This window comes from Frieseomelitta varia, unplaced genomic scaffold (assembly GCF_011392965.1).
Source record: "Frieseomelitta varia isolate USP_RPSP 00005682 unplaced genomic scaffold, Fvar_1.2 scaffold_875, whole genome shotgun sequence".
In the NCBI taxonomy this organism is placed as follows: domain Eukaryota; kingdom Metazoa; phylum Arthropoda; class Insecta; order Hymenoptera; family Apidae; genus Frieseomelitta; species Frieseomelitta varia.
In genome coordinates, this window is record NW_025110673.1 from 115884 (window position 1) to 129061 (window position 13178).

The 13178-nt window shown below is 44.8% G+C and overlaps 1 protein-coding gene across 1 annotated transcript in view; it reads right to left on the reverse strand.

The window, feature by feature from the left end:
• The window catches only part of LOC122536888, a 130777-nt gene that overhangs the window by 101288 nt on the left and 16311 nt on the right, over window positions 1-13178 (reverse strand). The window lies entirely within an intron of this gene.

Consider the following 13178-nt stretch of genomic DNA (forward strand, 5'->3'; position numbering starts at 1 on the left):
GCTAATTGCGTCAGTCTGAGGGCGTCTGGCGTCGCGCCATGCCCGTGACACAGATTCGTCGAAACAAACTCGAAGTGCTAATTCGCTGGGCAACCGGACCCTACAGCATCCTGGGTTCACCCCTTCATCTCTCCATCCTCCCCACGTTTCGAACCACGCGGTGCAAAAGAGTGAAAACGAAGCAGGGGCCAGGGAAGATTAATTTTATTCGCATTTGCATCCCCTTTCGCCGCGGTAATCCGTTGACAAGCCGCTATTAAAGAGCTGCGCTGCGGCAGAGCGGTCAGAGCTTGTCGAGCACGAATTAACCGAATTAACCGAACAACAACGCCGAGCTTTTATTTCGCGGTCCGCCCGGCCCAGCGGAACTTCCGTACTTTGCAAATCCGACCTAAGTCCCGGCTGGTCGCCAGGGATGCCGTACTTGCGAATTCGAGTCGATGCCTAAATTTCGTCTCTGCGGTGAAATTGAATCTTTCGAAAGTCAACGGTGTCGACAACGAAATTCATCCTCTCCACCATTTCGAAATTGTTACGATTCGAGGCATACACTTTTATATATTTATATCGTTATGTCTGTTGTGTGTTTTCGCGTTTATCTGCCCCGTCTTTGTATTTCACTAAGAGTGTACGTCTAGATGTCTATTTTATAAAAGTCTCGAACTCCATTCAAAACGATCAGAACTTTGAAACTATCGAGAATTTTAAGCTTCGAATCGTGTTCGAGGCGCACAATACAAATTCGAAGCGATCCACTCTGATGTTTTCTATGCCTCGTCGAGTCAAACACACACGTTTCAAACTAAAGATTGATAAGTCGAATCCAAACTCAACACTGTACGTCTAGCACTACATAGAAATTACAACTGACGTTTGTCCAATTGTAAGATGATTGAAAAGAGGATCGAGAGACGAGAAATCCAAAGGTTCGATTCTTCTCGTTGGTTGGACTTACGATCGATTTGGCGAGGCTCGCATCGCTTGAGTCGCCACTCGAAGAAAGTTCGAAGCCCGACGTTGCCGCAAATCGATCGTTCCCTGTTTCGAATCTACGTGGATCGACGTGGATGAACTCGTTGCGAATAACACGAGACTATAGTATACGGTTGTACGCTGTGCGAGTATATCGATTCGAGCTCGGCGAGAATTTCGTTCGCTGCTCTTCAGCGCGGCGAGATACACACCGCGCATTTCGGCGATTCTAGAAAACCAAACAAGCGTACGGTGCAAAGTATTTTGGGAATACGTTAATCCAACCGAGGATTATTCGTAATTTCCCGGCACACCTGAGACTTGCCCTCGACCAATTTATCGCGGCTCGAAACGCGCTCGCGCTGAAAAGTTCGCCCGTTAGCGTGCGATTAACTCTGGAAAGCCTTATTACTTATAGAATTAACAGAACTATCGGTGATTAAAGTATAAAATTTATGTCGAAAGAACGGAAATTCAAGAGGCGATGAACGTTTATAACACAACTTTAAAACATATTTGAAGTGTTTGACGAAAAATTCTTTGAAATTTCGAAAAATGCAATCGCTGAAAGTGTTGTACGGAGGAAAATGCTATGAAAAATCATTGCGACTACTTAGAATCCTGAATTGAAATTGAAGAGAAGGTCCCTCGTTAATTAATCAGCGAAAAATCGTACTTTGTCTGTACGAATAATAATTTGCCTGGGGATAATTCGTTGTCGTCGCTACGCGCTGATTTTCGATAAACGAAGTCGAGCGAGGGACGATGCATCGACGCTCGACGCGCCGTGAAACACGCGCATCTGCCTCGCGTGCTTTTTTTTTTTTTTTTTTGCGAGAGGCCGGGTTCGCCGCGAATCAATCCACGCTCCCAGTTTAATTAATTACCGATCGCAGAGCGCGAGGCAGACACCGAGGCTGACATAACGCTGGATTGCGGGGGGAGAATTTTTCAAAGCGGCAACGATACTCGGTACTTCGTAGTTCGACCTCGAATTTATTGAGGGAAAAACGAAAGAAACGTTCGATGGACGTCGCGTCGGCTCGTGGCCCAGTAAGAACGACATAATTATCGACTGGCCAGCGTGTCTGATGTTATACCGTCAGGCGATAGTTGACACAACGACTGTGGAGCCGAGGATTGAGCCGATACAACGGCGCTTGCGCGCTGCCGCGACGCTAACAAGAATTAATTAAAACGGAATAACTAAAAAACCAGAAACCGCCGAATAATTGTAGCCGGCTTCCAGCCGTTTTTACAGCGAGCCAGCCATTTCATAGCTAACGCGAAATTCCCAACCGGTTCTGACGCGTGTAAAAAGCATCGAGTGAGAGATGGTAGGAGGCACGAGCAGTGGAAGAAGGGGGAATTTGAAACAAACCAAAAAAAAAAAAAAATATGCGTATATTTGCGTAGAATTGTTTTCCTCTCGTTGGCCGAAAAATCGTGGGCCAACGGCTGCGGGAGCCTGCTCGCGAAATATTAATAACGGCCGCCGTAAATTTTCAGCGAACACAGCGCCGCACGCGCTCCGGAAAAAAAAGCGGAAAAACATCGCAACGAACATCGCGAAAGAACGCGAATTGAACGGGTGTTTAGCGAGGCTTTCTCCCCCGTGGATCGCGTTCCCGCGATAAATCACAATGAAAAGGAACAGTCGAACCGTTCGTCTGTTTCTCCACCGTACGATATATATATGTGGGTCGTCGTCGATTGGAAGTAGAGTCGAACGGGACTGGTCAGACCACGCGCGCGATACTATTGCGACGCGCGGTAACTCTTTCAAACGAACCTGGCGGACGAATTTATTCATTAAGAGGACAGACTTTGTACAAATTTTATTTATTTTATTTATTTTACGCTTCAATAGAAATCTATTGCATATACAAACGAGATTGAAATATAATGAAAAGAATCAAGAGAATAAAATACGTAATGACACAATAATGTCGGTTAATACTTTCTTTTTTTTTTTTTTGTTACGCTTCATTACTTATGCTTGAACGCAAGCACGTTAAAAGCACGTTAAGGAGACAGAGTTGCGAGAATAAGGACACACTGCGCAATTAAGCATTGTCGCGTCCTAGAATATTTATTAAACGAAGTGCTGACTTTCGTCCCCCCCCCCCCCTCGTGCCGGATAAAGTGGAGAAACCTAATGGCAAGCTACATATTTTACATTTCCCTGTAAAAACGTGGAGAACAAAGATTGTTTGACGTGTTTGAACCGAAAAACTGGGGAAAAAAGGGAGGTGGAAACCGGTTACCTTCGTGATGCGTATCCTCGGAAACCAGTTTCGCGCAGAAAAATGTTTTCAAAGATAGCATTTGAAATGCAGTTTTTTACATAAAAACCAGACCATACCGTCGTGCTGCGCATGCAACAAAATTGAAAAAATTATCCGCGCTCTTTATCGTTTGCAATCTTGCGTTCGCTCGATGAAGATGAATTTCGACCGGCGTGGTATTTTTCCGCGCAGAAACTTGGATCGCGAATTCCAAGAGATCTTTTGTTTCCAATCGATATTTCTATTTCGTCCAGCTGGATTACAAAAATTGGCCCTCGTCACTTCGTCAGCCATCTCGTACGAGTGATAAAATCCTTCATGCGCGATATGTCATGCGCTGATGTTTGCAAACGGACCTCCGTATTTGCCCCGATGCATATTTGCGAACTGATAACGCGCACGTACAGCGAACACTGTGTGTTCCAGATTACAGAGTGTCGCCACTAGTCTAGACCGTGGCCGCCGTGAAAGAGAATTCCAAATGTGTTCTCCATAGCCGCTATAGTTGCACGGTTCTTCGGAAAGCTCGCGAACCTAGATCGACTCGGTCGAGACTGTACAAGTCACTGTAAATAACGTTTCGAGGTCTGCGAAAATTTCCTTCACCCGAGAGAGAGAGAGAGAGAGAGAGAAAGAAAGGTGAACGAGTGTTCGAATCACACCTCCAAGCCGATGATCGATAATAACCATGCGACGAGACTTTATTTATTTACTTATTTATTTATTTATTAATTTTCAGCAATTAATGGCCATCGATCCTGCCTCGGTTTTGCTTTGATTAAATTAATTTGAAATAAACGTTGCGAGTTGGCGTTTCTGGCTCGGTCGTGCCAGCAAATTGTTTTCACCGAGGAGAAAGAGATTGTTAGAAACCCGTTCCTTCAGCCTGATTTATAACATTACACAGTTGCGGGAAAGGGGGTAAAATAACGAGAAAATAAAGTTAGGAATTACGAAAACCAAATTGCAGGCAACGCGAAGAAAGAAACAAAAGCCAATAATGGAATGAATATTTAAATTTACAACGCTGATCCCGGGGAAGGGATCGGAAATTACCATGAGCACGTAGTTGTACATTCTCCACGTACGCTCGTACTCGTGAATTTACTTTTTTTTAAATTTCGCAAATTACGCAAGTTATCCAATTTGTCTGTGTATTTATAAAACGGCCGTTTCACGCCAGATAAAACAAAATCAATTGAGTCAGATTAAATTCTACACTCTTAGAATCAAAATCGAACTTCTCGCTGGCACTTTACATCGTTAGAGTATCGTTATAGCGATTCCATTATCACAATGGACAAATCCTCCAAATTTTCGCAGTAGTTTCTCAGCTATCGTTTTCGCAACAACGAGAAACGTCGAAATCGCCTCGAATCTCCGTCGCTGGCATTCTTTTTCCTTTTCCTTCTCCTCGCCGGCTCCTTGCAGCGCGCGTAATCACGGGGGAATCATGGTTGACCGTTTACTGCCCGCGCTCGATGACGACGAATTTGCACGCCACGCGACCGCGGGCACACGCGATTCCTCCGTTGCGAACATCGTTACCACGGGGTTCGACATGCGAACGGGAAATCAGAGGGGGGGGCCGCCCACTTCTGTGTATCGAAGGAATGCGTTTACGCGAGACCGCCACGCGACTCTCCTCGCTTCTATCGCCGCTCGTAAAGGCGTCGGAATTGCACGCCCGCCCTCCTCTCCCTCCCTGTCATTTCCTACCCTTTTTTTCTTTCTCTTTTTCTTCTTAATCCTGCCGACTTACGACTGCGGCAAATCCCGCAGCGAAAGCGTGCCTTTGCTCCATTCGCGGTTATGCTCCACACACGCCGAAATGCGGAAATCCGTGCACCGACGATCGAGGAAAAACAAGTTGCACAAGAGCGTGAGAAGTCGTTCGAGTCATACGTCGGCCGGCTGCCTGATTTCTGTCCAGACTTCATTCGTTGTGCGCGATAGTCTTCAGTTGCGACGCGAATTGAGACGAAAGTGAATTTCTAGGAAGGCGCGGCGTTGTTGATTTCGTTTTATAATGCATCCACTTTCGAATAAAAGAAACGGATAGAAGAAATAATCTGAGCGGGAACAATTTAACAAACACACTGCGTAATGAGGCTAATTGCGATGAAGAAAGAAACGAAAATTGCAAGTGATTGCGAGTGACACTGACGGCAGAAAGTTACCGAAAGCGAATCGACCTTCATCGAGGGTGTCGCGAAAATATCGTACAATTTTTACGAGATTATACAACGAGAGTAACTAAGGAGCGCAAAGGATTAATCGTAGACTAGAAATACCAAAGGAGTAACAGCTTTCGTACATCAATATCGTGTCTACGTGATTTGCCAATACAAAGTTGACGAAATTTGAACTGTAGATTTCTTTTCTCGTAACGCCGGTTAGTCGTGTTGCTCGGAACAACAAGGGAAGGGGAAAAGGTTATCAGAGTAAACTGCACGCTTCCGAGGTTTCTTTCGAGTTCCCGCAGTCGCGCGATGCTTTGCTATACTGAAGATTGTCGCGGGAATTCGTTATAGGTTTCAAAGAAAAGGCTGTTTGTTGTCGATCGCATTGTGCGCTGCGTAACTCGCATTCGCGGTGGTTCCATTGTGAACGGCGACGAGATCGATTTCTTCTGCGAACGTGCCTGACTCTCGCGTTTCTCGCTTCCACTGTTCCCCTAATAACATCGCCGTACGTTTCCGCCAGCCTCTTTCTTTCATTGAACGCGCCTGAACAGATCAAAGCACCCCTTTGACGAATAGATTCACGATAATTGTATTCGCGAGAGCTGCGAGAAAATATACATACATATATATATCACGAAACGACTTTTCATTAATTTCGACAAATCATCGTGTTTTTATGGAACGTTTCTCAACGTGTATTCAATTTTTCTTTTCGAATCACTGTAACGGCCTTCATTCAACTGTGTCGTTGGATAATTTGTGAAATATTGCAAATATTCTAGAGAATTGTAAAGATTCGAACATCTAACAAAATCTCCACTCTACAACGATCCTTAGAAACGTGCTGCTTGAAAATAGTATCACTGTAAAGCTATTTAGTTTTAGCACTGTTTATGGATATTGAATTCGAGAAATTCTAACATTCTAACGTTCAAACGAAATGGTGTACAAAAAAAAAAAAAACAAAATATTGTGTAGCAAATTCCAAGATGTTGCAGAAACGAGACTTTAATTTTCAAGATCAAGATGGGGGATCTAGAGAAAAAAGTTTCCAGAAACGCGATGCGAAAGTTTTACGCAAGCACCGTTCAAAACGCCGAGACCTTCAGAAATGGTTAAAGAAATTAGTCATCCAATTAGCCGCGGATTAATGTAATTGGCGAATGCGTCGAGTAGGCAGCCGGAGCCATTTCTGGTCTCTGATGTCGCGCTCTTAAATAGAACGTGGAAAGGCGGAACGTATCGACGCGCGTAAATTCGCTGCGGAATCGGAGAGCGCGCGTTCGACGTTGAAGGTGGCGAGGCTCGAGAAGGGGTGAAACGGGTGGCACGGAGTTCCAAGAATATAAGAGGTAACGGCACGAGAACGAGCAGCCGGCTGCCGAGCGAAGGAAACCGGTCACGATTAGATCTGGCGGCGCGGCGAACCCTTCTCGGCCAAGCTAGCCCTTTTCGCGATAAGGCCTGCGAACGCGCTCGCGAAACGAAGCTTTCGTGTCGAACATTGGCACAGGAACGTGGCCATGCCACCCTCTCCTCTCCTCTCCGCGATTTCCTGCCTATCGCGACCAACCGAGGGCCAACATTCACAGTTTCTTTCGTCTCTTTTCTCTCTCGATAATTCCTCCGCGACTCGCAGCGAGCCAATTGTAAATAATTCAAATTTTCATCGCTTTCTGTTCTACCATTCCCGTTTTGTTTGCGTAGCTGGAATATCTGTCGATCGTTTGAACGGCACACCGATTTACTTTTGAAATGTTTTCTTAAGTAGGATGACAGTCCATAATAAAAAATCGCCTTTGAAAATCGCCTAGTACTCTGTCATATTTTTGTCTTTCGTGGATTTTGCACGGGAAAGTACGTACGTACATTCATTTCACGATGGGAAAGAAAAATTGACGAGTATAACGAGACACGTGTTAGTTTTATTCTTGTAAAAAGCGCATATTTCTGTAAAATAAAAAACACAAACAAACCGTACTGCGCTTGTAATAAACATCTGACACGTCAAATCATTCGCAACTCCGCGGAATTATTACGCGTCGACACGTTCTACCATCGGATTTTAATCGGCATTTGAATCGATCGCTTACCGGCGCTTCAGTGTCTTTCCAACACAGATACTCGAAAGCGCAAGATGCCGTCGGAAATGGCGATTATCGTCGAAACCCCGTTCGACGATTGAACTCGAACAATCGGCCAGAATCCGAGAGTTAATTGCGCGAATGTTCGGTGTAATCGGCGATAAAGATTCCAAGTCGTCGGAGAGTTACGAAAAGCTCGCGGCGTTATCAATTGCTCGTGGCGTTACACGGAGATTCGTGAGCGAGGGGGAGGAGATGCGTTTCTGTGTGGTTAATTGGCGCAGTGTACACGGCTCCGGCGGCGTAGACAAGCGCCGCGGCGCCTAAAATTTCAAAGCGGGCGGGTGATTTAATTGCTCGCCCGTACGGAATCCCGGCTTGCGGCGGATCCTGCGATCGGCAGCCCGCGAATCCCGCCCGGGCATAAACAACGGAATTTCAATAACGCGCCGCGATCCAGCTACCGCAGATTGTTCAATTTTGCGCAAATCCTACCGCCACGGCGTAACAACGAGTGGCGTAAACAACGAGTGCCCTTCGCCGAGGCTCGCGCGGGACAATTTGAACTTTCAAGAGGGAAAGAATCGATGGAGGGACGGTTCTTTCGATGCTTCGACGGAGATTCGCGTTTGATAGAAATCCTCGATCCAACTTTGTTCCTATAGGTTAGCCCTCTATCGCGAATATCTCGAGATGTTTTCTCCGTTTGCACAGGAAATTTTAAATGTAATATCCAAGGTTCTTTAATCGCACATCCTCAGGCGGTATGAATTCGTGTCCATCTATAACTATAACTGTAGAAGGTTCAAGTCTTTGTTTCTCTTTGAGTCTATGCTAAAATTGGAAAAATGAAACAACGCTTTATACGACAATTTTAGTGTTAAATGTTAAATACATGCTGCGATTGAAAAATCTGATCGTCTACAGTGTGGGTACAGTATCGGCAAATTCATATTTTTATAAGTGAAACTTGAAAGAGGAAAACTAGATGAGAAACTAATTTTCTATATTAATTATGTTGTATGTTATACAGAGCGTCGCACGTTTAATACTTTATTCTCTTTCGCATATTATTCTCTGCATTTTCAAGTGTCTTTTGTATCTGCAAATCTACCAATTACGAAAAATTAATCCTCGCAAGACCTTCCGAGCGATATCGCCGATTCATTTCATTTCGTTGTAAATTAATTATGGGATAATGAAAATATCGAAGGTATTAAACACTGAATCTTTACTTGCACGTTCTCTGGAAGATCTAAAAAACGAAGGCGCCAGATTTCGCGACCACTGCTCAGACATACTATCGCATAACGCACACAGCACACGATCAGCAATCAATAGATGCCGCGATTATCTTCGCAGGTTCCTACACATTTTATCCACGTTAAGTGACTCTCTTCCAAAAATTGTCGACGTTTCTCTTTGCAATTTCAAACAAAAGGCTGCCACAGCGTTACCGTTGCACGGGGTTGCAACGGCTCGTCACCGCACGCGTTCCGCGTTGAAATATTCAGTTACGCGGCGCGGTTACGTTCGTCGATCGGGCGTGGATGATCGATTATTAAATCCGGTTGGAAAACGAACCTCCGCCGAGTAGAAAGATATTATTGATGCAGCTGGCGTCGATGTATGCAGATCAAGACGCGAGATAGAGAGAGTGGGTGGTATCGCGCGCGCCTCGCAAACACATCAACACACGCCACAACACGGGCGCACAAACACGTTAGACACCTGGGCAATTGCGTTACATAGCTGGGGCATGTAGCCGAGGCCAGGCACGTTCGATAAGTCGCGCCGAAGGGCTTGCGAATATTTACGCCCTGTTTACGCCGAGCTTATACGAGAAATCCCTCGGCATGATTCATAATTCGTTGTTCCGACGAGGGACAGATCCAACGAGGAATCGACTTTTCCCACGGCGTTTATGTTCGGTCGTGCCTCTAACCCTTTCGCTCTAACGTGCCTCTAACGAGGTGGCGAGCGCTATAAATGAAATGCTCGTCGATATATACATACGTGGAGTACGTACGGCATACTACTTTTCTGTTTCCTAAACTTTGCCATCAACGCGCACACGATCATCATTTAGCGCAATATGTATGAAGTATGTAAAATACATACAGTGCTTTCTATATTATTACGAACAATTTTCTATTTTTTAGTTATACTATTAACGAGCTCTATGCAATCGGCAGTTCGTAAATTGAAATTACTTGAAAAAGGCAAAGTAAAGGTAAGAAAATGATAAAGCAGTATATTTTACTATTTAAATTGCATTGTCAGTTCAGAGATGAGGGTGATTTGAAGGTAAAAGTAATGTCAGGTGATAAAACAGTTCTGCCTAACGATGGTTGTAACCGAGGGCGGCTTCTATTGCTGCACGGCGTGCCGGTCAATTCAGGTCGCGCAGCTATTTTACTCTTTCCCGCTGGCTACGACCTCCTCGCATCGGTAAAACGAATGAAAAACTTTCGCGGAAAGAAAATGAAGAAGTTTAACGGCCGGTGTCTCCGTATTTAACTTCTTTACTTCCTTAGAGAAAAATAATATTTACCTAAACCTACGTATTTAACCTACGTATAGGTTAATTCCTCATTATTTTTAACTTGTGGTGTACGAAAATCAATCGATCGACTCTTAAACTTTCGAACGTATTTAAAGAGTATTCAAGCCTACGAGACGCGAATTTTGCCAAAGTCTCAGTCAGTCTAGAGTTTTGAAAATCTTGGAGATCTCAAAACACGACGAGTATCCCGTATTTTATAAGCGTCTTTTTTAAAAAAAAAAAATTGAATTTTTACAAAAATGAATGTAACGTAAGTTCAATAATACCACGCGCGTAAAATCAAGACTTTCAACGCTCAAGACGTTTCGAAACGATTCAAAGTCCATTCGGAATAAAGAGTTATTCAAGAGAAACAAACCTCGCGGAAAGCGGACGGTCGTTGCATAGGAAACGAAAATTTCGAAACTGAATCGCGTGCGGTGTGGATAGAACGCGTAAAGAACGTCAGAGTCGGCGGCGTTTCAGGGCAGGCGCCACCCCTCGAGCGGCGAACGGTTAATTAAATGTACGGCCGCGTATGTCGAGTCGTTGTTTATTCGTGTCGATAATTGCGATGCTAATTACATTTCATAGAAGAAACGAGAACCAGAGGCTGCCAGAGGCGAGTATACCGTTCGATAAATCGCGTCAGAGGCCGAGGGATACTCACGCTCTATTTATCCGCTGGATTTATTTAAAAGTCGTCTCCGTGCGCCGAGCGTTTTCCTCCCCGTGGAGGAGAAAACACCGTCTCGATGCCCCGTGCCGAATAATAACGACGATTGCGTTAATTGGTCCCGGATCCTACCAATGTCACGGCTTCCGTTATTTTCCACTGCGCGGTGTTAATCCCTCGACTAACCCAAAAACCTGATAACCCCTGATATCCGCTCGCCGATCAAAGGATTATCCCATCGAATCGTCTATGAGAAATGGAGGGTGTCGATTTTGGAGTTGGACCTACGTCAAACTTTCGTCCGTCCGCTGTTTTTGCTTTCCATATATATTTGTAAAGTTTGTTGTAAATTGTACAATTGCATCGTTAGTTAAAGCTAGAACTCGAATATTCAGTTGTGTCGTTCTTCACGCGTGTACACAATTAACTTTTTCGATAGCCGATCGTACAAATCAGTACGATCAGTCGACAGCCGCGACATAACGTAATTTTCTATTGCACAACCGAGCTTCGAAAGTTACTTCTATTGTGCATTAGAAACATTACTACATCTGTAATACGCGTGTTTCAATTTCATTTCACTCTGATCGAACTACGTGCCACGCAGTGCATTCAAATAATTTCACTTTACATCGATTCGCCGAAACGATCTGCCGTTTTTCATCAAATGAAAGTAACTGCTCGGAATTCAATCACCGTTTCTTCGCCGATCGCCGAATCCGGACCGCCTCTCGCGTTTAACCAAATTATTTGGCCGAGACTGGTTCATTATCGGAACCCAATTTGCCCCCGACTTCTCCCTTTTATCAGATCGAGTGTAACCCGCTCGAAATTCAGCGTCGTTTTCTTCGTCCTGGATTACCAAATCCGGGCATTAGCTTCCGCGTTTAACCGAAATTATTTAGCCGAAAGTGGTTCATTATTGGAACTCCCGGAAACCACGAATTCTGCGGGTAACCGCGGCCCCCCCGCGCGGGCTAGCACGCGCGCGTCAAAGAACGCCCTTTCCCGAGAAGAAAATAATTGCATTGTGCCCGAGCAACGAACTAGCGGGCGGAGTAGAGTAGAATGGTAAAGTCTCTTTGAGCTTGAGCTCGCGTCAAAAGGAAGGAGACGTTTATCGCAAACTCGCGGCGAAACCGTTCACCCGTGTAAAGAGCAATCGTTCCTCCTCGAACCTCGCGAACGTGAGGAGGTTTTCGCGCGTGTTTCACGAGCCGCGCGTTCGTAAAAATTCTGCCCGGGCTTCCTTCGTTTATACGGCGAGGCCGGGACCTTCTCTCGCCCTCGTATTTCTTTCTGTCGCGAGGCGCGTTTCGCGGGCCTGTTCGCGTCGTGAAACACGTTTACGGGCATACGAATCAGCCGAACAGAGGGAATTATTGAATTCGAACGATGTCTAAACTCCGTGTAAACTTCAACGAGCGGTGAACGAGCGGTTGTATCTACTTATCGCGTGGAAACGACCACTCGACGATACGTGAAACTCATGGCGAGAGAGATTTGCGCAACTTTCGATTCGATCTCGATGCTTTCTGATGCGAAGCGTTAATATGCAAATTGGATCTCGGTGGCCTTGGGATCTCTACAGTTTAAAAAGGTTCACTTCTTTTTCATATACCAAATACACGTGTAACGTGTAAAATAAAGGAAAAACAATCTTTGGTTACAGTATACGAGGACTAATTAAGAAACGAACAGTCGAATCTTTACAATTGAGAATCGTCAGTTATTCGTGTGTTGTACTACGTAAAAGTAATACACGATGACAATTTGCTGTGAAAGATCCTTTCCGCGGGTTATAAACTCAAATAATCTTCTTTGCAAAGTTGCTCGTGAAAGTTATTGAATAAAATGAATTCATAAACGAAGTCATAAAAAAAAAAAAGAAACTTTCTTCACGCCTTGACGAGTCGAAGAATTAGCTGTCGCGCAAAGCTCTCTTTCTCTCTGTAAGTCGAATTTTTCGTTTCTCACCGCGTAAAACGAAATCCCTGTAATTCGAAGTTCTTCTCCTCTGTCAGTTGAGTGACTGTGACGATAACATAAAATTCGTTTAATGAACACCTTGGAGAAGATACTTGCCTCTTAAGAGGAGGCGGGAATTACAACGTTGAACGCTTCCTAGTCTATCTCCCTAGTCTTGTCAGTAGCTCGTGCGCTGCGGTCCTAATCCTATTAGTTGAGGAGAGCCAGAAGTCGACTTAATTGCAAACGCTATTTCCGATATTACCGAAGTTGTCAATAACTACTGATATAAAGCAGATGAAATCTGGCGAAATATAGCCAGGAGTTTGTAATACTCTTAAGTTTCAAACCCCTCCGCTGGCCTACGTCTAGCGAAACGTTTAAGATTTCCTATCGAAAGATCGCGTCTGCCAGCGTTCACCAAACTGGTGAAATATGGAGGTTAACCACAATCGGCTC